Source organism: Squalius cephalus, assembly GCF_949319135.1.
Source record: "Squalius cephalus genome assembly, chromosome: 9".
NCBI classification, from domain to species: domain Eukaryota; kingdom Metazoa; phylum Chordata; class Actinopteri; order Cypriniformes; family Leuciscidae; genus Squalius; species Squalius cephalus.
Genome location: NC_137130.1, coordinates 4,936,484 through 4,959,426, shown reverse-complemented (window position 1 = coordinate 4,959,426; position 22,943 = coordinate 4,936,484). Strand labels below are relative to the sequence as shown.

The 22,943-nt window shown below is 37.5% G+C and overlaps 1 protein-coding gene across 2 annotated transcripts in view; it reads right to left on the bottom strand.

The window, feature by feature from the left end:
- The window catches only part of xirp2b (xin actin binding repeat containing 2b), a 35,938-nt gene extending 35,522 nt beyond the window's left edge, over positions 1–416 (bottom strand). Inside the window, exon 1 of one of the 2 annotated variants that reach the window (XM_079880970.1) lies at positions 246–416. The gene's annotated coding sequence lies outside the window, so the exon portion shown is untranslated. The remainder of the gene's footprint in view (positions 1–245) is intronic. The other variant, XM_079880971.1, reaches the window with a different exon arrangement.
- Positions 417–22,943: the final 22,527 nt, after the last annotated feature.

Genomic DNA, 22,943 nt, shown 5'->3' with positions numbered 1-22,943 from the left:
CAATCACTAACAATGACTACAAAACTCATTGTAAAGTCATTCTTTCCACCACATTTCCTTTAAAATGCCATTAGAAGTCAAGTCACCTTTATTTAAATAGCACTTTATACAATACAGATTGTTTCAAAGCAGCTTTACAGTGATAACAGGAAAATGATTCAATGATGCAAACAGCTGAACGTTTCCTTATTATCCATTTCACACTAACCAAGCAGATCAATCGGTCCAAGCAGCGTCACACTCACCAACTATGTGTGGGTCTGGAGGAAGAGGAGGGTTAGAGATCCACAGATTGGGTCTGTAGTTTCTTGCCTGTCCTGCAGGTCGTCAGACTCGCCAGCAGTCTGGCTTTGCTTAGTTCTCCTAAGGCTGGTGGAGACCAGCTCCAGCGGCACCCATAAATGTAACGTGTATCCAGTGAGCCTTCAGGAACAGCTGCTTTTATTTCAGACCATCTTCTTCTCTCCCCTCCCCTCGGTTCAATCCTGCGCACTCCCAGCAGGGCTTTTTTTGGAGGCCTTCATGCCTTTCGTGTCATGCTGGGAAGCAACAGTCTGTGTTTCTTTCTCAACCTATAGGTTGAATAATCATTTTTGTGTTCTGTCATTAAAATCAACAAGCTGCATTATGAGATTATTACATCTGTGTGTGATCTGATGCTGTTTTCCATTGGTTTCATTGGCTCACATAAGCTGGCGTCCACTGACTGTCCTCTGTCTGTCACACTCACCGATTAAATATGGAACAGAGGCGAGAGACTAAACGACTGCCGTTGACACCGACACTCACAGAGACTAATACATTCTTCAGAACTGAGCAAACTCCCAAGATCAAGATTTCATAACCTTTTAAGGTTTTTAATAATTTCTATGACTTTTCCAGGCTTGAAAATAGTTTTGAAATCCCTGATATTTACAGGTTCTTTTTTTTTTTTTTTTTCAGGATAATGGGAACCTATTTGGGCAGGACATCAATGGGAAGCTCATCTAAATCTCAGGAGTGTCACATAACCGTAAACATTTGCAATATAATGGATTCACTTCAATAATACCTTCAATAATTACAAACAGTTCTGCCTCCACTTTCTTGTTCCATTATTCACTTAAGTGTTGGTGGGAAAATGCTTATGCATAACAATTAGTGTTTGTGATACGTGGCTTTGTGCTTGCTGAGGAAAATTGGATTTGAGCAGGACAGCAGCTTGCCAGTTCTTCAGAGAAAATTCTCATTGGTCACTGCCAAAGCAAGGAGAATCCACTGCACCAATATCACTGAATACGCTTGATGTTGTTGAGATTTGTTAGAGCCAACATTTTCAGATTTGGCAGACAATTTTATCCTAAGCAATTGGAAATCAAACCCATGACCTTGGCGTTGTGAGCGTTATGATGTACCATCCGAGCTATAGGAACTCAATGAATTGCCAGGCATTCATCTGAACCCTCAGATTAAAAGTCTGATGCTCTAGTCTAGTTCAAAAATGGGAAAAAGCATTTTTTGTGTTCTTTCCAGTTCCCATGACTGTGACTCAAGTGTTAAAGATATCTTAATATCCTTTTAAATTCTGGTTCTTAAACTTTCCTTTTGGTATCTTTATTTCTAAAGCCCTATATTTCAATCCCAGAAAATTGGGAAACTTAATGTCCATGTTATCAAAATTGAAGTTTATTGCCTTTTAGTATGAATATGTTCAAAACAATTACAAAATTTGCATTTAGAAGATATAAACATTCAAAACTTACAGTCTTTCACTTCCACCAATATGGATCAATGTTTTTGATGACATCATCACTCTGCACTTCCGCTTCAATCAAATGCTCTGTAGAATCTAAAGTGTCCCGCCCCCTACATTATAAATAGATGCTGAAGCTGTTCACGCATTTACTATTTTCTACATGGTGAATGGCACATAGTGCACTATATAGGGGATAGGGAACGATTCAGACAGTGTAAATATGCTTTCCATTGGGGCGAATGAAGTTTGGTTTCACGTAAGTTTCACGCAAACCTCCACAGAGCGCACACAGTCTGCTCCAGTCCAGAGACAAGATAGCACAGAGCGGATCATATGCGTGAGTCAATACATGCCAGAAAACGTATCGAACCCTTTTGAATTCTGCACAGAATGTTATATTTTAAAGTGATATGGAGAAGATTAGGAGGAGAAACGGTTAGAGATTAGGAGGAAACTTCGGTGGCTTTACCGAGCTCAACGGCTCTGGCCGAGCTGTGATATATAAACGAAACGCTATTGGCTATTTTAAAAAATAGGGAGGGGCTGTTCGATATGCCCCGCCCCGTTTTCCTGTTTCAGTGGAAATGACGTCAACACATTGAATAATGCTGCACGTTTCACAGCACTTCAGTGGGCCTTTAATGTAGTTCCATGTGTAAATCTTCAGTAGTTAAAAACCAATGAAACTTTGATTGACATGGATTTGACATGGAATGACATGCTTGATGTTGTTTAGATTTTGGTGGAGCCAAAGTTATCGAATTCGGCAGACAAATTTATCCTAAGTGACTGGACGCCATGCTCCACTATCTAAGCTATAAGAACTCAATGAACTGCAAGGCCTTCATCTGAACCCTCAGATTAAATTATGCCCTACCGATTGAGATGAGAGATGCACTAAACCCATGCACTCCTACAAGTCAATAATATAAAAACAAAGACTTGATAAAAGCAGCCCAAAAAATCGTGCACACAGTGAAGTGTCCAGCATGAAAGAGAGCTCTGTGGGTCAAGGTTCTGAAGGGGCTGAAGATGAGGGGTGAAATTTCTTCAAACCAGGTCAGTGATGTAATAGAGAGGCTCCAGGAGACACCAGAGACACACAGAGACGGGGAGGGACAGATGTGGGGGCAGATATATGAGAGACCCTGTCTCTCCCCTCCCAGCAGGGCGCCAGGTCTCCTGAACCGCCCTCCCAAGCCAAAAGAAACAAGAATGATCCAGTACTGGGGAGAAACTAATTAAAATTAGCCATGCAACTAACTTCAATATGATTTTCAGAAGTGTGACAGTAGTACAACTTTTCCAGTAACAAGCTACCCCACAAGTTATATACAAATTAGTTAAATGTAACAATAAAATAACACTGTCCAATGACTGTTGTTTTTTTTTTTCGTTTTTTTTTTTTTCAACTCAACTGGCAAAACAATAAGAAAAGCATTTGGCAAAAAGACAACAACAACAACAACAAAAAGCATATGGGTCATTCCATGTCAACTTAACAAGAGGTCAACAGCTAAAATATTTTGGCCAAAAACCCTTTGAAACATGGAATGACCCAAAGTGCATATGTTTTATGAAATGCTATTTAAATTTTGCATTTAAAATGTATTTATTTTTCTGATTAACAGTTTTTATAGATTCTCAGTAACTTTTCAGAATACAACACAATACATCTGCACAGAGAGTCAACATATTTACCCCGATAGCAACCCCCCACAACATTTATTTTATTTATTTCAATGAAATCATTGATAATTGATAATTATTTTCATTTTTATTTTTAGGAGACATTCCTAGTCCTCTATAATGCAGAGCTTCTGTTCTTCTGTGAGCGAAAGGTTTATGTTCAATATAAAATAGATACTGAAAATAGAATCCTCCAAGGCCATTTTATACAGGTAATATCTTTGAGTTGCAAGATGGTACCTATTTAATAATAATTCTAATTCGTGTTGGTATAAAAATATAAAGCAAGCAGAGGGATAGTAGCATCGGCACGTTCCTATAGCCACGTCTGATCAATCAGATTCAGAGAGCATTGTAATAAAATCTGATGAATATATTTAAATATTAATTTTTTATATGCTGTAGCAATTTTTTAAAACAAACTTGTATTTTCATAATTTTTTTAAGTTGCTTGACTCCTAGTTACATTAAAAGTATCAGAAGCTTGTAGTTTGGACAACTATAGTTTCTTCACCAGCACTGGACAATAAATCTCAAATCTCCACAAATCTGTCAGCAGTGTGACTGGGTTGTCCGGTTCACCATCAAGGGGAAATGACACCTCAGCCTCCTGTCACCTGTCTACAGAAATGTGTTGGCGATATCCCCTCTCCACATCTACAGCCATACCAAGAAGTCCACGGAGAAAGACGATCCCAGAGCCTCAGAATACCACCATACGCCACTCCGTCATGCCCCGCGCAGTCACAGCAGGATGGAGAGACATGAAGGTTGACAGCAGACAGACCATCAGAGACAGTGGAAAACCACAGCACAGCTCACTGGTTACAGCAGTGAAGAATTCAATAGCTTTAAATAAGGTCCCCACGGAACACCAATGATCAAGTGTCACAACAACAATAACGTCATTAAGAGAGATTGACAGAAAGATTCAACCATTTCAAACATGGTGGGTATATATAGGCTTGACTGTATGGAAACAAATGCTATTTTGGGGTGATAATGAATTGCCAACTTATTAGGATGAGCTGGTTGTCAACACTAAAATTATTAATGTAAACAAGTTCAGTTATTGTGCTTCTATCTATCTATCTATCTATCTATCTATCTATCTATCTATCTATCTATCTATCTATCTATCTATCTATCTATCTATCCATCTGCCTGTTCGTCCATTTCTGGCTTTCTGTCCTTCCGTCCATCTGTCCAACCATCCGTCCCTCCATCCATCCATCCATCCATCCATCCATCCATCCATCCATCCATCCATCCATCCATCCATCTCTGGCTATCTGTCCTTCCATCCATCCATCCATCCATTTCTGGCTATCTGTCCTTCCATCCATCCATCCATCCATCCATCCATCTCTGGCTATCTGTCCTTCCATCCATCCATCCATCTCTGGCTATCTGTCCTTCCTTCCTTCCATCCATCCATCCATCCATCCATCTCTGGCTATCTGTCCTTCCATCCATCCATCCATCCATCCATCCATCCATCCATCCATCCATCCATCTCTGGATATCTGTCCTTCCATCCATCCATCTATCCATCCATCCATCCATCCATCCATCCATCCATCCATCTATCCATCCATCCATCCATCCATCTCTGGCTATCTGTCCTTCCATCCATCCATCCATCCATCCATCCATCCATCCATCCATCCATCCATCCATCCATCCATCCATCTCTGGCTATCTGTCCTTCCATCCATCCATCCATCCATCCATGAAACATTTCTTATTATTATCAATGTTGAAAACATTTGTGCTGACTAATACATTGAAATGTAAACCAGTGTACCTTGAAATGCAGTGTAAATCGCTTTGGATAAAAGCGTCTGCCAAATATGTGACAGAAGTAGTCTATATATCAATCCATCTATTCCTCTATCCATCCATATATTCCTCTAATAATCCATCTGTGAATGTGATTGGTCAAGCGTCATTGGCTCTGTTAAAGTGACACACACAGTGTTTTACAACAGTTTTAAGGCTTTGGTCAAGGCAGACTGATCAGTAATCATATCTACTCCTGCGGGGGAATGTTTTTCTGGCTTTTCAATTATTTTAATCGGTTTAACATTTATTTTCCCACACTCCCTTCTTCTGCATTACAACACAGCTCTCTCTCACTCTTTCTTACTTTCCCTCGACACTGACAACTGATAAGCACTTTTGAAACAATCTTTTCAATCTGATACATCTCACTGCACACATGACAAAACAGAAGAGAAACCAGAAGAGAAACTAATCCTCTAATGACTAAACTGGAATTGCCCGAAACTTTTCATCAGTAATGTCAAGTCGAAGATGAGTAAACTTCTATAGTGGTGAACAGAAAGTACAAAAAATATTATTTTTGCGTTCCCATTAGCTCTAATAGCAAAAGATAAAATCTATGATAGCCTACAAATGATAATATTAATATTAAGAGCTTGATTACATTGGTTAGAAGAGAGAAAGATATCAAATTTGCCATCACTCCCTATAGGCCGTTGTATTAGAAACACACACAAACAGCCTGTTAATGCTAAGGTAATACACAGTAACACATGGTATAGTGTTATAAATGTACACAATTAAAAAATATATATTTAAATATAAAAAAACTCTTAACACTTTATTTTGAGGTGACGCAGTTACACGTTACTACATGTACTTACACTAGAAAAAACTTCTGCAAGTAGCCTAACTAACACTAAACCAAACCCTAACTGTAACTCTATAGTAAGTACATTAGTTAATTAATATTACTCAGTATTTATTTGAGTAAGTACAATGTAACTATTTCACCTTAAAGGGGTGGTTGATTATGATTTGACTTTTCTAACTTTAGTTAGTGTGTAATGTTGCTGTTTGAGCATAAACAACATCTGCACAAGTTACAACGCTCAAAGTTCAAAGCAAAGGGGGATATTTGCTTTTAAAGAAATTGCTTTTTAAGGACTACAACAAACGGCTGGTAGAGACTACACCACATTCCACCCGGGTTAGTGACATCACCAACCCTACAATTTACATAAACCCCGCCCCCAGGAACGCGATTTAGATTATCATGACAGAATATGCTAATCAATGACTAGAGGATAACTACACATAAGCTAAATAAATTCATCAACTAACCATTCAGAAATGTCCTGTTGCTTCTACATGTTGTCACTTCTTCTTGAGTCTCTCCATCTTTGTCTGACTCCGGTTTAAACATAAAAGGCTAAAATAAATTTCAGAAATTTTCAGTGCATGTCTGTGTGAGGTAAAAGGACACAAGCTGTTGAAGCTCCACCCTCTGTGCCGGGAGCAGCAGCTCATTTGCATTTAAAGGGACAGACACAAAACGGTACGTTTTTGCTCACTCTCAAAAGGTGATGATTTTAACATGCTATAAAAAAAATATCTGTGGAGTATGTGGAGCTAAAACTTCACATAAACACTCTGGGGACATCAAATACTTATCTTATATCTTGTGAAAAGGGCATTAAAGCACCCCTTTAAAATGTGACCAAAAAACTTTGCTAGATGTACAATGTTCATAAGTGTGGAAATCACAGTCTGTAAAAAGGCTCCACTTGTAGAAACGTTAGGAACAGTTCTGTTCACATACACAAATGCGATTTGCTGTAATCGCTTTCAAATGAGGTGTCTCTCTTTTCAGCAACAGTGAGAAGCACTTGATTTGATTCTGATTTACAGTCTCTGCAGGTTTCAATCACGCTACTGTGCAATTGAACTATTTCTTCAAAGAAAAATGACTGATAGAGATGCTTTGCAATATCACAATTCACTGTAGCTAACATTAAAATAATATGCAATCGATTTTACCTCTTTATAAGAATACTGAAAATCTGAAGTATACAGAAAATCATGCTGTTAAAAGAAATTTCATTCTTCAGTTCATTCTTAAATAATTAACCCTAAGAAATTGACAGAGAGAGATGTGAAAGCAAAACGCCAGCACATTTACACTTTTACTGTTCTTTAAAACCTTGCAGTTAGCAAAGTAGACAACGGTATACACACATGCACTACACTGAACAAACAATAAGTAAAATTTACTTAATTTTTCTTTGGCAAGTTTTTGCATGCATATTTTTTAAGTAAATTTCACATATGGAATTAAATAAACTCTACTTAACTAAGTTAGGTGAAGGTAAAAAAGAAAATATGTAATTTTAACTTGGCTAGTAAATGCTTGAGTAATATCTATTTAGTTGAAGTTTCCTTTGCAATACATTTCACTCAAACAATATTACATTGAATTAAACCACTTTTTTAAAGGATATGCTTTACTTAGAAACAGCTAAGTAATAAATACAACAGATATTGTGTGAGACACCATATCTACATAATAAAATACAAGTCATGTGAATGCAGAGACCTCAATACTTGGTAGACAATACACAATGACGGTAACATTTGATGGATCGTTTTTGTGTTTTATTGTGTCCTTTTAAGTAGAAAATGAACTCCAAATATTACAAAATGGCACAATAAAACTCAATGACAAAAGCAATGATAAACAGTGTAAATACAGCTGGAAAACTGTGAAAAAAATCAACCTCACTAATTATTCAAGGCCCAGTGCATGATGGGAACACCAGTATCAGAAAAGTTAAGTAATTGCACTTAATTTTATAACGTTGATATTTACGCTTGAATTGAGTACTAATATAGAATTTACTTTTTATTCTTTAAATTTTTTTTATTCTTGCCTGAACTAACTTTTTCATGTAGAAATTAAATAGTTTTTTTTTCTGTAGTATTTTCTTCACCACAAAATCATTTTTATCAGTGTACATTCAGAGTGTGTCCTCTGCAAGGAGTCAAAGCACTGGAACCCATCACAGCGAATGAACACGGGACACTTTACTATCACTTCTGTTGTGTCTAGTGCGTAATTCTCCCTCACAGCATTTATAGCCTACATACATATAAGCAAACATGCTGCGTCCGAGGCAGAGTGATTGATGGACCTCGCAAGGTGTCACCAACATAATATCTCGTCTTATTTTAAGCACCGTGTGATCTGTAACAGTCATTCTAAATACTTGCTGAAAGAATGAAGTGGCACCTCAGACTCACAAGAAGGGCAGACATGACAAACGTCTGCAGAGGCGTCATGCATCTATTTTTTGAGGAGACAGTCGCAGTCCTGGCCAACTTAGGTAGTTCACTGTGTAGGTGTAATACTCTAGTACAGTGGTGTCTAACCATGGGGATGCAAGAAATTTCAATGTACTGTATCTTATGTAAGGCCCTGTTTACACCTGATATTACTATATATTGGATCACAAGTGGACGACACTAAATACAGATGTAAACTGGGCCTAAAACGTTTTGAGCTTGTCCACTTTCGTCCACTTCCAGAGTGAGTCGAAAACGCATTCGACCGGATTGCTTTCATAGTGTAAACGCTCATGTGGTTGAATGTGTGCCATAAAAGACAGTCTACTCTCCACCTTCTGACCTAATGCATAAACATTATGGGAAGAGCTCTAGCCAGACGAGATTTAAACTTTGTCGGCTGGAGACCCAAGTTTGGTTTGAAGACGAAACACGTACCAAGCACAATGTTCTCTCACCATTCCTGATTTCTAACACTCACTCACAGCGTTCGGCTGGTCTTGCGGCTGTCAGAGCAAAAACGATTTTTTTCCGTGTCTCCTTTGGCGTTCATATATAAATTGAGCGAGCTTATTTTGTCCATTCGATCGAAAGATCTTAAAAAACCCATACATTTACCCACACAGAAATCAGGACAGAAGTGGTTGAAAGTGGACAAAAGAGACGGATTAAAACACCAGGTGTGAACAGAAATGTGTCTCCCTCGTCTACTTGTGATCTGATCGACCAAAACGCATCTTAATACCAGGGGTAAACAGGGCCTAAGGCATTTTGTGTTATTTTAAAGCTGCTAGTAGATACTATATTTATGAAATACACAACTTCTGCTAAAAATATTACATGATAAGGATTATAGGTAGGTTACACTCAAGGATTATAATGTTTTTCATTTTGTTTCTTTCTGAGCAGAAACACATTTGGTTCATGCATTCTGATGTCTCCTTTCCAAATGGCAACCGGGCATACAGTAACTAAATAAGAAATAAAATAATATTTCTTATAAATTAATGGGTTTTAAAGGCTATTAATGGGTTTTTAAGCACCTATAAAAACCCATTAATTGTGTAAAAAATATAGTTTTTCCTGGAAGCTGCATTGTCATTCAAAATCAGTTTGAATGGGCATGACACTTTTGCGTATATGAATCGAAAACATCCTCACAACAGCCCATAATATTTTGTTGAGGCATTGCGATGGTCACAATGACAATACCAGTGTCATGATATAACACCTGTAATGAGCTGTAGTGTCGCTGTCGAGAAGAGATATACAGCCATTTGCACACATGGCGAAACATCATTACCAGGTGTTCGCGCTAACAAAATGTCTCTGTAATATCAAACACAATTCACAACGGGTGTCAAATTCACAGCGGGCGGCAGCTCTGAATGGTGTGTCATAAAACCCATGTGTCTATAACCCATGCCACAAAAGTCATTTAAAATCCACACAAACATTTTGAAATGTGTGTTATGAGAACAAATAGAAGACGAGAAGCCTTTTCCCAGGGAAAGTGCATGTGGCAGCATTTCTCCATGTTTGTAATGGCTTTAATGACTGCTCGCTCCATAATTGGATCTGGGCTAATAAAATCGCATTTGTCTGTTTAATATACATGAATAAATGTTTGCTGCTTTGTATTCAAAGTTAATGTTCTCCTGGAATCCAAATTACCCTTAATGTTTTTTCCTCAATATTATGGTAATGATTGTACTGTTGTTTATCATAGTACAATCAAACAGGTTGCATCTATTGTTAATTCATAACTTGAAACTGAAAGACACTGCACGCACATATTTCACCGCTAATGACTTTGTGTCATGGTTCCTCTGACAATAGCAGTTAGATAACAACCCTAGGCCTTTTTCAATTGATTTGCAACAAATTAATTTTGAGTGAAATGACAATTTGATCATCGATGCACCTAATCCTAGCCAACATCTTGGTAGATTACCATCAGTAATCTCAGATGCGTCTCCTAGATTTTCAAAAATATCTCTGCAATAACACAAACTGTGCTCAGATCAGCACAAGACAAAAGTCAGAGATCTCAATATGAACTATCTCTAGAGTTTCAGAGCACCTCAGTGTCTCAAACTGTGCTCATATTTGCCAAGATTCTGAAATCTACAATCAAATATTTGAGATTTCATTATGAATTCAAATATATCTCATCAATTAGCAAAAGATCTGCTGCAATCCACATTAGTTTTATATCTCTGCACAAACGGCATGGCAACAACTGTCTCACTTATGTCTATTTTTATTTATTCTACGCAATTTTAGGATAAATATCTGAGAGTTATTATTTTGAGCAAGACATTTTTCTTTTAAATCTAAATCTTTTTTTGCATCATAACTCAAATGCCTCAAAAAGAAAAATGGCAGCACTTTTCACACATCCTTGTGACTAAAAGAATAAAATACCATTTTTGAGTCATTTAAATTATTTTACTGCTGCCTTCAGGCACATGAGATCACTAAAACAATTTTAAGGAGCTTTCAATAGTTCATTGTGATTTTGGAGGGTAAAGGTCAGGAATGTGATGAGAGTTTTAGGTCAAGTCCAGGTCTAAACCTGACTTTGAAATCAGTCAACCTTTCCACAAGCTTAAACATTGCCAATACGTGACACTTAACAAACGAGGTGCTTCGAGCATATGCTTTAATTCTTCTGATGCCTCCAGCTAGGCCTTTCACATCACTCTTTACAGCACTTCAGTGTCCAGTCTTGGCCATTTTCCCAGATAAAATTGGCTATTAAGAGATCGTACTTTATCACCATTGGGACTATGGGAATTGAGAACTGATTCTTAGTCAGTACCGGTTCCATTTTATAAGAAACACTGGATCCAAAAGATTTTCGTAACATTTCATTTTGTTAACGGTTTCTTAAACATCTGCATTTTTCCACAGTTAAACACTGCACTATTAAATAACTTCACATGACTCATGACTCAGTGTAGTCCAAAAACCAAATTTCTTATACTTCCCATCATAAAACACCATCTTAATCTAGCCAAAACAACCAAACCAAACAAGACAACACTGTTGCAGAGCGTTTTCTTCATCTGAATAGCCAATTATAAAACAAACAAATTTTGATTAATGTACCAGAGCAATGACAGCAGAATTTCTCTCTAACCTTAATGAAAATAAACACCATCTGCATGCAAGAACAATGCCATAATCAAAACACAGAGCACAAAGATTTACCTTATGATTCTTACCCATCCAAATCCATTACATAGACACAGCCTAACATTTACTAATACTTTGGCATGGAAGACCAATTTTTATTTATAATAAACATTGTCTAAAGACAAGCGAATGAGCCCACTGGCCTATGATCTAAATGTAAAGCTCAAAGTTTTACATTAAACTTGTTTCCCACAGAAACTCAATAGGCTATAAAGAAAAGTCTATTTGATTATGCTTTTATCCTATATCGCCTGTAGATAGACTTTACAACCTGTACGTTTTAAAAGATTTTGTGTTTCTGGGTTGTTGCTTCGGTACATTAAGCAATGTTAGGCTGTTTCCTATATGGGGTAGAACACTTAAAAAACATTGTCTTTTCCTTGGATTATGGGTTTTTTGTTAGATAATGTGCATTACAAGTAAGAAATCAGATTTCCTTGAAGCGTTTTTCACATTAAGCATTTTAGATTTCCCCTTAAAAAATGTTCTTTACCAGCAGAAACCACAGCATCAGAGCCAAGCCGGCTCTAAATCTACAAAGTGACGGGAAAAAGAAAAGTTTTAGCTGAGTGTTGAGTTTGCAATGTGAATGGAAAGTGACACGAAAGCATGAGTGGGTGCAACAAACCAATACAAAAAACTAAATAAATAGAAATGCATCTTTCTTTCATACAGCTCTGATTAACAACAAGAGACTCCTACAAGATGGTTATTTTTAATGAATCATTCCTAAACTCAAAAGTTGCTGGTCTAATGATTCACACACTCACGTCAAAGCAGTTCTTAAATACAAAGTTCTGTCATGAACCTCTAGATGGCGCAGGCTGATAGGTCCTTAACTCAATCTGATTGTAATCCCATTATTCTCTATAGGACACAGCTGATTGGTTCCTGATGTATCAGTAGCCAATGAGCTCGCTGCTCAAGCTTCAAATACTTAGTCAGCATTTGCTGTAGTCCAGCGCACTTTCAGAAACCCTCCACCTTCCCCAGCTCCACATGTATAGATCTGCTGGCCTGTCGTGTATGTATTGGCAGTAGCAAGTCCCGTACTTACTTACATGATCTATTCCGCCAAGACCCAACTAGGGCTGCACGTTTAATCGCAATTTCCATGTAATCGCACTTAAACCGATTTGGCTTATCGTGATAATGAAATCACAAAGGCTGCGATTGTTTTTTATGCACAGCTTGTTATTAATGTACTCTCTATAAACGCTGCTCCATCTGAAAGCACTGTGAGTTTGAGTCACTTATAACGTGCATTTGAAAAAGCAACACGCGTCAAACATCTTTCCAAACATGAGAAGCATTTCTGAACCTCTTGTCCAACAAAAGACAACATTTAATAACATGCTTTTACTCCAAACTCACTTCATATTCCTTTCCTCGCTTCCTTTCCTGTAGGATGCGAGGGAAGAAAAGGAGGACGGAGGAGTCGAATAAAAGCTTTTTTATACTTGGAATACTTGATCACTCGAGCGTCACTTCACAGCGTCATCAGCAGCGCTCAAAGGATCTGCCCTTATATTGTTAAATTTGGTTATTTAAGAAATTCATAATAAAGCAAAATACCCTGTTGAAATATGTGAGATGTGTGGTTTATATAAACTGCAAAGGTGGAGTATAAATTAAAATTATTGTGACCGATGTGAAGGAGGAGGAGAATTGATACGTGCGTTCACGTTTAGTCGATAAAACTCTTCTGCAAAGGATACACCTGTGTATCCTCGCTCATGACTCCTCGGGAAGCCTCCTCACTCCTCGATCCTCGACTCCTCGCGGTGCGATTAGAGAATTGAGATGTCCTTCAAGATGGCTGAACTCGATCGGTTTCCGGGTCATAGGATGGAGGACGGAGGAGCGAGGAGACGAGGAGGGATATTGAGGAATGATGTGCGTTATCTACTTCTGCGGCGGGGCATATTTGACGTGTCAGCGTGAGAGCGCCCTCTGCTGTTCAGATGGAGCAGCATTTACTACCGATCAGCCATAAAAATCGCAGCCTTTGCCAAATCGCATGCGGTTTCATTGCGATTAATTGTGCAGCCCTAGACCAAACATATTAAAGGGGTGGTATAATGCCCTTTTCACAAGATGTAAAATAAGTCTCTGATGTCGCCAGAGTGTGTATGTGAAGTTTCAGCTCAAAATACCCCACAGATATTTTTATATAGCATGTTAAAGTTGTCACTTTTTGAGGGTGAGCAAAAACGCACCGTTTTGTGTCTGTCCCTTTAAATGCAAATGAGCTGCTGCTCCGGGCACAGAGGGTGGAGCTTCAACAGCTTGTGTCATTTTACCTCACACAGACATGCACTGAAAACTTCTAAACTTCAAAAACTTTTAGCCTTTTATGTTTAAACCGGAGTCAGACAATGATGGAGAGACTCAAGAAGAAGTGACAACATGTAGAAGCAACAGGACATTTCTGAATGGTTAGTTGATGAATTTATGTTGCTTATGTCTAGTTATCTTCTAGTCATTGATTAGCATATTCTGTCTTGATAATCGATAAATCGTGTTCCGGGGGCGGGGTTTATGTATATTTTAGGGTTAGAGATGTCACTAACCCGGGAGGAATGTGGTGTAGTCTCTACCAGCCGTTTGTTGTAGTCCTTAAAAAGCGATTTCTTTAAAAGCAAATATCTCCCTTTGCTTTGAACGTTGAGCATTGTAACTTTGCAGATGTTGTTTATGCTCAAACAGCAACATTACACACTAACTAAAGTTAGAAAAGTGAAATCATAATCAACCACCCCATTAACATTGTCATATCCATTACCATGCAAAACACTCAGAGAGTTGTCATGACAAAACTAATTGAATGCAAATCATAACTCAGAATGAAGATAACATATTTTTCTTGTCACAGTGAATTAATTTAAAATGAAATTAATAGTGTTTTCCTTTATTTGTTAAGAGGCTGTGTAGTAGTCATTATTGCAACATAAAACCAGACAGTCGTGAGTGAGTGAGCTAAAAGCTTCAGCAGGAATGATCATGGCTGCCACTGTATTTACTAAATAAAAAAGCACCTTGTATGCTAAACAGCAGATGAGCTGCAGGGAAACCCTTGATGACTAACCCACATTCGGTTGGATGACAGCACAGGCTTTCTAAAAGAAGTCTCAGTCAGGTCGTCCTGTGCTCTCCATCTAGGCGTTGAGCCAAACCCCTCCATCTTATTCCTCATAAAATCTCCATCACAATGCTGTTTCTGTCTGAGACGCAGAGTTATACTCCATCATCTGTCAGCCCTATGACAAACTAACAATACATGATGATACTTCGCCAAGCAAATGCAGGTTAATTTATAACTTATTTTATTTATATCATCCTATGTCATTTATGTAAACCATGTTTTAAAATGTGCTTGGCAAATAACTAACAGTACATATAGGTGGCATCTAAGTATATTTCCACTTCATGTTAAAATTTTATTTTGGTCAAGGTAAGAGCATTTTTGTACAATAGTATGGAAATAAAGCAGTACATAAATTAGATTCAATCAATTTAGTAAACTGTAATTTTATGGAAATGATGAAACACTTAATTTTCTTATAATCTGTATGTATTTAAAAGAAAAACATACAGAGGGACCATGTGACAGAGACGCTTAGAGTGAGAAAGAGCTGTTTGTTTTTTAGTTTGTCTCTCGCCCATGAGAGTGTTGCATCAGCATCGGCAATGGAGTGCAGATAGATATGTTAATGTGTGTGTGGTGTGTGTCTGAGTGATTAAATGTGCTTGTGCAAGTACAGTATTTAACAATTATGCCAATGCATTGCACACATGCCTGCTATTCCTACACAAACAAAACAGCTGAAAGGTTTTATAACCTCTATTATAGAGATTATAAACCTCTTCTGAATGAAAGATTCAGCCATGTTTCTGACAAAAATAAAAAGCTGTACAATGGGAGTATGCACTCATGCATATTCATTAGGAAACATCAATACAAGAATCTGTTGCCATTCATATTTCATCAAAGACTTCCATGGCAAGAATTACTTTGAGCTTCCCTGACACATTTCTGTGGAAGTCAAAGTCTGAGCGGCAGACGCTGATTTCCCCTGATTAGCTATAAAATGAGTGTAAACACGCACAACAAAAGAACAAACAAATACGCATCCAATGTCACGAACAGTAAATAAAAAAGATATTGGCTTTTCTTTCATTGCTTTATAACACATTTCTTTACAGATCACAATCTAAATCTGCATCTAATAAGAGAGCTGAATTAATGGTGTTTTAGTAATTTAGTAATGCACTGCAGAAGTTATTCTACCTTTAGGTAATAATTCACTCAAAGAAGATTTTATTAGTCACTTAATCACTCATGTTTCACTCTGAAATCTGCATTTTCTTTCAAAAGAAAAACATTAAAGGGATTTATTATCAAAAGCACCATAAAAGTACCCTAAATGCAATTCATATGACTATATTAAGATCTATATTATGAGTCTTAAGTCATCTTGCCTTTGCAATCCATCTGAGCTATTTCGGTCAATCTGAAGTGTGACTGCTCCTACGAAAGCTGACTAATGAAGAACCGATACGAGCACAGCAATTACATAGTAATTACATAATAATAGTACTTGAAAAATAATTTGGTCACACTTTATTTGGTCACACTTTATATTAAGTGGCGTTAAGTACTATGTACTTACATCAAAAAATAAGTACAATGTACTTATTGTGTTCATGTTGTATTGTAAAACACTTTTGCTGCTATTGAGATGTGATATGGGTAAGGTTAGGGACAGGTGTGGTGGATTAGGTAGGTTTAAGGGTGAGTTAAGGTGTAAGGGAAGGGTCAACTGTGTAATTACATAAATTAATTACAGCTGTAATTACATGCATGCATTTTTAAAATGTAAGTACAATGTAAAAACATGTAGTTACACAATAAGTCCATTGTATCAAATTATTAATTTCAATGTAAGTACATAGTACTTAAAGCCACAATATAAAGTGGGACCCTTTATTTTAAGGTGTCCTTGTTACAGCGTAATTATACATTAAAGTTCTGAGTAATATTAATTAACTACATGTACTTACTATTGGATATGGTTAGGATTAGGGTTTGATTTAGTGTTCGTTGCATGTAATTATGCATAATTTACTGTTATTACTACATGTAATATTTGTAACAAGCACACTGTAAAATAAAGTGTTACCAATAATTTAATCAGCAAAGTCACAGTTTATAATTAATTTTTCAAATAAAAGCTGTTATTCTGAACTTTCTTTTTCATTAAAGAATACTGAAAAACATATATATATTAATCAGAAATGTTTCTTGAGCAGCAACTCAGCAAATTATAATGATTTCTGAAGGATCATGTGACACTGGAGTTCAGCTTTGCATCACATGAATAAACTAAATTTTAACATATATTTAAATAGAAAAAAGTTATTTTAAATTGTTTTTTACTTTATTTTTGATCAAATAAATGCAGCCCAAGACTTCTTTCAAAAACAACATAAAAACAGACCCCCAAACTTTTGAACGATAGTGTAATGCTAGTCTATATGATATGTAATATAATGTAATATTGTGCTTCTAACCATTTTTTGTAAATATTAATATTATAAAAAATAAATTACACTGTGATCCAAATGACGTAATCAAAATATGCAAGATGTCATATTGAGTACTATAAGATGGTCAATGTTGTACATGAATGTTGCTCACCCTCCATTCTTCTTGCAGGTGCTGGTTTTGTCGTCTGATCCGGGAGAACGTCTACGGCCGCAGATCCACACACACACACACACAGACAGAAGAACGTCTCACTTCCTGTGAGTCAGGAGAAAAAAGCAAGCATGTGTAAGAGAGGCCTGACTCTCATCAGTTAAAGCACTTCAGAACTTAATTTCATGGCACAATACATCATTTATTCACCTCATCTCACCTCCTATACCACAAAAGAATAAATCATGGCTTCTTTTCGTCTTTTCTGATGTTTCATACATGGATTCTGTGATGGAAAATACCATATATAAGACAGCAATGAGAGGTTATCAGGACAAAATGTGCCTGTGTGAATCACAGTAATGGCACCAGCTTTAATGCACAATAATAGCACTAAATTTTGAGAGTTTTATCTGGAAACATCACAACGGATGCAGCAATGTTGCTGTGGCAACCACAGGAAGCCACATCGCTAATGGAAATTGTCTGCCTTTGCCTTTCATCTTTGGGAAAAAGCTAAAAAGCCGAGGAGCCATTTCACTAAACCGCTGCTGCTTTTCAGGGCCTTCTAAAAAAAAAACATGACAAAATATCACACTTTTGTCTTATCAAAACTATTTGCAAATCAAATGTGATCCTGTTGATGCCTCTCCATAAGATCCTCAGAGGGATTGAAGCTCTTCTAATCACCAGCACAGTGACACCCGCACTCTTCTGAGCTTTGTTTGCCGAATTATCACGCATAAGAAGCCCTGCTTTGACGTAAAGGAGGAACACAGCAAAATTCAAATCAGCTCTTTTCAGTAATAATCTCTCCCCGGATCAAATTATCATCCTTGCCTGACTTTGTATGCCTCTATTCCTGTAATGCATGCACTTTTTAATGCATGCACATGTACTCTTCTGACAGATCACTCTCAGCCATGAACAGATTGGGTCTCTATTAGATCCAAAGCTAATAGACTGTAGAGCAGCACGATTCTGGATAAACTGAGAATCACGATTTCTTTCTTTTTTTATTGTTTGTTTCAAACAGAGATCACAATTCTCTCACGATTCTGAGCAGACTACTAAACAAAATAACGTTGAACTGACAAAATGCTTATGCTAATCTGATCTATTAAAAAAAAAATCGGTTTGAATGAATGATTCAATGACTTGCTCATAAATACTTAATTTCACTTGTTTCATTACTGGATGAATCAGCCAGAGGTGTCAAGTAACGAAGTACAAATACTTCGTTACCTTACTTAAGTAGAAATTTGGGGTATCTATACTTTACTGGAGTAATTATTTTTCAGACGACTTTTTACTTCTACTCCTTACATTTTGACGCAATTATCTGTACTTTCTACTCCTTACATTTTAAAAATAGCCTCCTTGCTCCTATTTAATTTCGGCTTGTTTTTTATTCCGGCTTGTCGTCGTTAAAAAAAAAAAAAGAATTGGCCAATTACACAAACGGTTTAGATCTGACTCCCGCCTCCTGAATACACATCGCTAAACTGATTGGCGTTGTGGTGTCTTTCTAACTTGTGAGAGGCTGTAGTCACATTTGGTTGTGCGCAGCGGCAAGTCCTCCGAAGGAAACCTAGATGCGGTAAGCGAGGGAGAAATCGGGGCAAATCGCGTCAAATATTGATTCAGAGAGAGAGAGAGAGAGAGAGAGAGAGAGAGAGAGAGAGAGAGAGAGAGAGAGAGAGAGAGAGAGAGAGAGAGAGAGAGAGAGAGAGAGAGAGAGAGAGAGAGAGAGAGAGTTTTTTTTTCCTTACATTACTTTTATACTTTAAGTAGTTTTGAAACAATTACTCTTATACTTTTACTTGAGTAAAAAGCTTGAGTTGATACTTCAACTTCTACAGAAGTCTTTTTAAACCCTAGTATCTATACTTCTACCTGAGTAATGAATGTGAATACTTTTGACACCTCTGGAATCAGCGTATTTGAAAGGATCTATTGAATGAATGATTCAATGAAAACGTGATTCAATGTGTAACGATGTAATGATACAATTGTTATGTGACGTGCCAAGTTACTTTCAAAAGGTGATTTTGATTTGCTCTAATTCGATTGCTACTGTAGATTTCAGTGTGAATCAAGATTGCGATCTTTTAACAATTAATCGTGCACCTCTACTAGCAACAAATCAGAACGACATCAGAACATCCTATAGCAACATCCGAAAACACCCTAGCAACCACTCTCCTGAAACTGCCAAAACTATGTAAGCCCTAAACAACCTTCAGAATTCAGACAAGATTTGGTCAAGCTCTTCTAGCTCTGACCTGCAATCATCTGAAACGCTTGACTTACAACTGCTATTCGGAGACACACTATAAATTCCCTCACTCTCTTTCACTCTCAGTTTGTGTACCATATTTCAGGCACGGGCTGATCCATGGGTTATCCGGCTGGGTTTTGGATTCAATCTCTGTATGTGAGCAGGATAAATTTAGTGGTTGGTCACTGGCTCCTACAGAAAGGGGCTTTCCATCAGAGAGCTGTAAAAAGGATCAGGCTGCCGTTAAGCAACATAAACCTCCAACACACCCACAGACCAATTTCTTTATCTCAACACACCTACAGTAGTGTGTACTTGTACACAAACTGACACTACAGATTCCATATAAACTCATAATTCAAGCTCACACTCCATATATAGGATTTATGTCCCAGAGATTTCCCACAGATTTCATCTTTTAAGTCTAGAAAACTTTTTTTTTTTTTACCATGCCTTTTTTGCAAATGACTTTTGATAGTTATATATTCAAAAGCGCTGTCTAATGCTTGGACTGATATGAACAGCAGCTGTGGTAATTATTTTCCATTTGCTTTTCTGTGAAATTCGACGGCTAATGGGGTTTAAAAAACAATCCCCCTAAGCTATTCTAAATTCACTGGACGGTCTGATGATATATATCGTTACCATGGTATAAAATGTCCATCGTTAGTAAATATATAAATATATCTGTAAATATATAGCACTACTGACACTTCAGAGTGATGAAATGCATGAATGAGAATATAAAGAGGGGGACATGCTTGATGTTAAAAAGAGTTATAAGTTATGAGAGTTATGAGGAACTCTGTGTGGCACATTGCCAAAGTGCGTGCAAAGAAAGCCTCTCACAGAAGGCGATTGCGAATTTGGGATGTGCTCGATGTTAAAAAGGGTTATTAAGCACAATAAGCAGAGAAAAAGGACTGTATGCTGTGCACACTCTGACTGACACACAGCGTTAAGCGCGTGCACAGAAAGCCACGTCTTTTATTGTGCTTGAATGGTCAAATACACACGCAATTATGTCAAAATGCCCATCGTGTGGAGTATTCATGTAAACACAGCCAGTTATGTCTCAAATGAAAGTAAACAGTTGAGTGTAAACCGGATGTGTATCAGTATAATGGATCCATGCGTTTGGTCTTAAAGTGACAGCAGCCTAATAAACCTACCTGCTGCTCTGTGTCATTAATGTCAATCAAACAAAAGAGAAAATAACTGGCTGCTCTTGACTGAATAACTTTTTTTTTTAGCTTTAATAAGTATAAATGTATATTTAAAGGTGCAATGTGGACCTATTTTCAGAAATCCATTATAATATACATAACTATGTTTTGAGTTTTGTACCTTACAAAATGAACCGTTATGTTTTTATTACCTTAGAATGAGCCATTTCTATCAACATACAACGCGGGTCACCTACCATGTTAAGTCGCCATTTTGCACCACCATGTTTCTACAGTAGCCCTAAACGGACAAACTTCTCTACAAAGCACGTTTCGTCACTCTTTTGCTTGTTCTTCGTTGGTGTTTTTAGAGGCAACTTGCACCGTCACAACGTTGAATACGCACAAAGAATAAGTAGTAGTAGTAACGAAGTACGATTGTAAGTAGTGAAATTTTAACAAATGAAGGATCACACGTATCATTTTGCACAAGAGCCGACAGAGCGGCTATCTTCACCGGCAAATAAGACAAAACACGATGCAGCCGGGCGAAGTCGGGACATACAACGGCATAAATCCCGTATTAACATCGGTGGGGCTTTTTTCCAGATGGAAGATGTTGAAGCAGGAAAAATGTTTTAAAAACGACAGTGAAGTTGCCTGTTTTCTGCTGGACCAGGTAAGTTAGTCCAACTTTAGCACTTTCTGTGGTACAGAAACAGTGACAATGGTACACACTCTTGACTGACAATATACAGTAGTTAGGATTGGCCGTATAGTTCTGTTCTGGGCGAGAACTCCCTGCGCATCCATGCAGCCTAACATGAATAAGAGCAGCAATAACCCCCCTTAGGGGAAACAGAACAGAACCAACAAAATTGTATTGCAGATATCATTAATGTCAATATTTTAATGCACAACAATTCGAGAATTTATTCTGATTCAAGGGGAATCAGAATGCCAAATCCTGACTGGACAAGAGGAGCTGGGGATGGAGGAGGGTAATCGCTCCTGAGAAACGCGATATCTGCTGATAATACTGAAGGAGCTTATACATGTATACAGTGATAGGCGTCGTATTCCTATGGGTAGACGTGTCAGAGTCAGCTGTATATACACACAGACCCTTTCCAAAAAATTAGAATATTCCATTAATTCCATTCAAAACGTTAAACTTCCATAGATTATAGATTCAGGGCCCACAACTTAAGCGATTTCAAGTATTTAGTTGTTTATTTGTACATAATTTGGGCTTCCAGCTCATAAAACCCACGAAAACAGGATTTAAAAAAATTAGAATATTACATGAAATCACACAGTAATTACACAGTGATACCATGGTCATTGAAGCAGGTTTTGGTTCTTTTGGCAGTGTGGGCCGGTGCAAATCCTGCTGGAAAATGAAGGAAGCATGAAGTGCTCTGGAAATGTCCTGGTAGACGGCTGCGTTGACTCTGGATTTAATAAAGCACAGTGGACCAAAGTCCTCTTTTCTGATGAGAGCAAATTTTGCATCTCATTTGGAAACCAAGGTCCCAGAGTCTGGAGGAAGAATGGAGAGGCACACAATCCAAGATGCTTGAAGTCCAGTGTGAAGTTTCCACAGTCTGTGTTGGTTTGGGGAGCCATGTCATCGGCTGGTGTTGGTCCACTGTGCTGTCCACTCAACGCAGCCGTCTACCAGGACATTTCCAGAGCACTTCATGCTTCCTTCAGCAGACAAGCTTTATGGAGATACTGACTTCATTCTCCAGCAGGATTTGCACCTGCCCACACTGCCAAAAGAACCAAAACCTGGTTCAATGACCATGGTATCACTGTGTAATTACTGTGTGATTTCATGTAATATTCTAATTTTTTGAAATCCTGTTTTTGTGGGTTTTATGAGCTGGAAGCCCAAATTATGTACAAATAAACAACTAAATACTTGAAATTGTTTAAGTTGTGGGCCCTGAATCTATAATCTATGGAAGTTTAACGTTTTGAATGGAATTATGGAAATAAATAAACTTTTCCATGATATTCTAATTTTTTGGAAAGGGT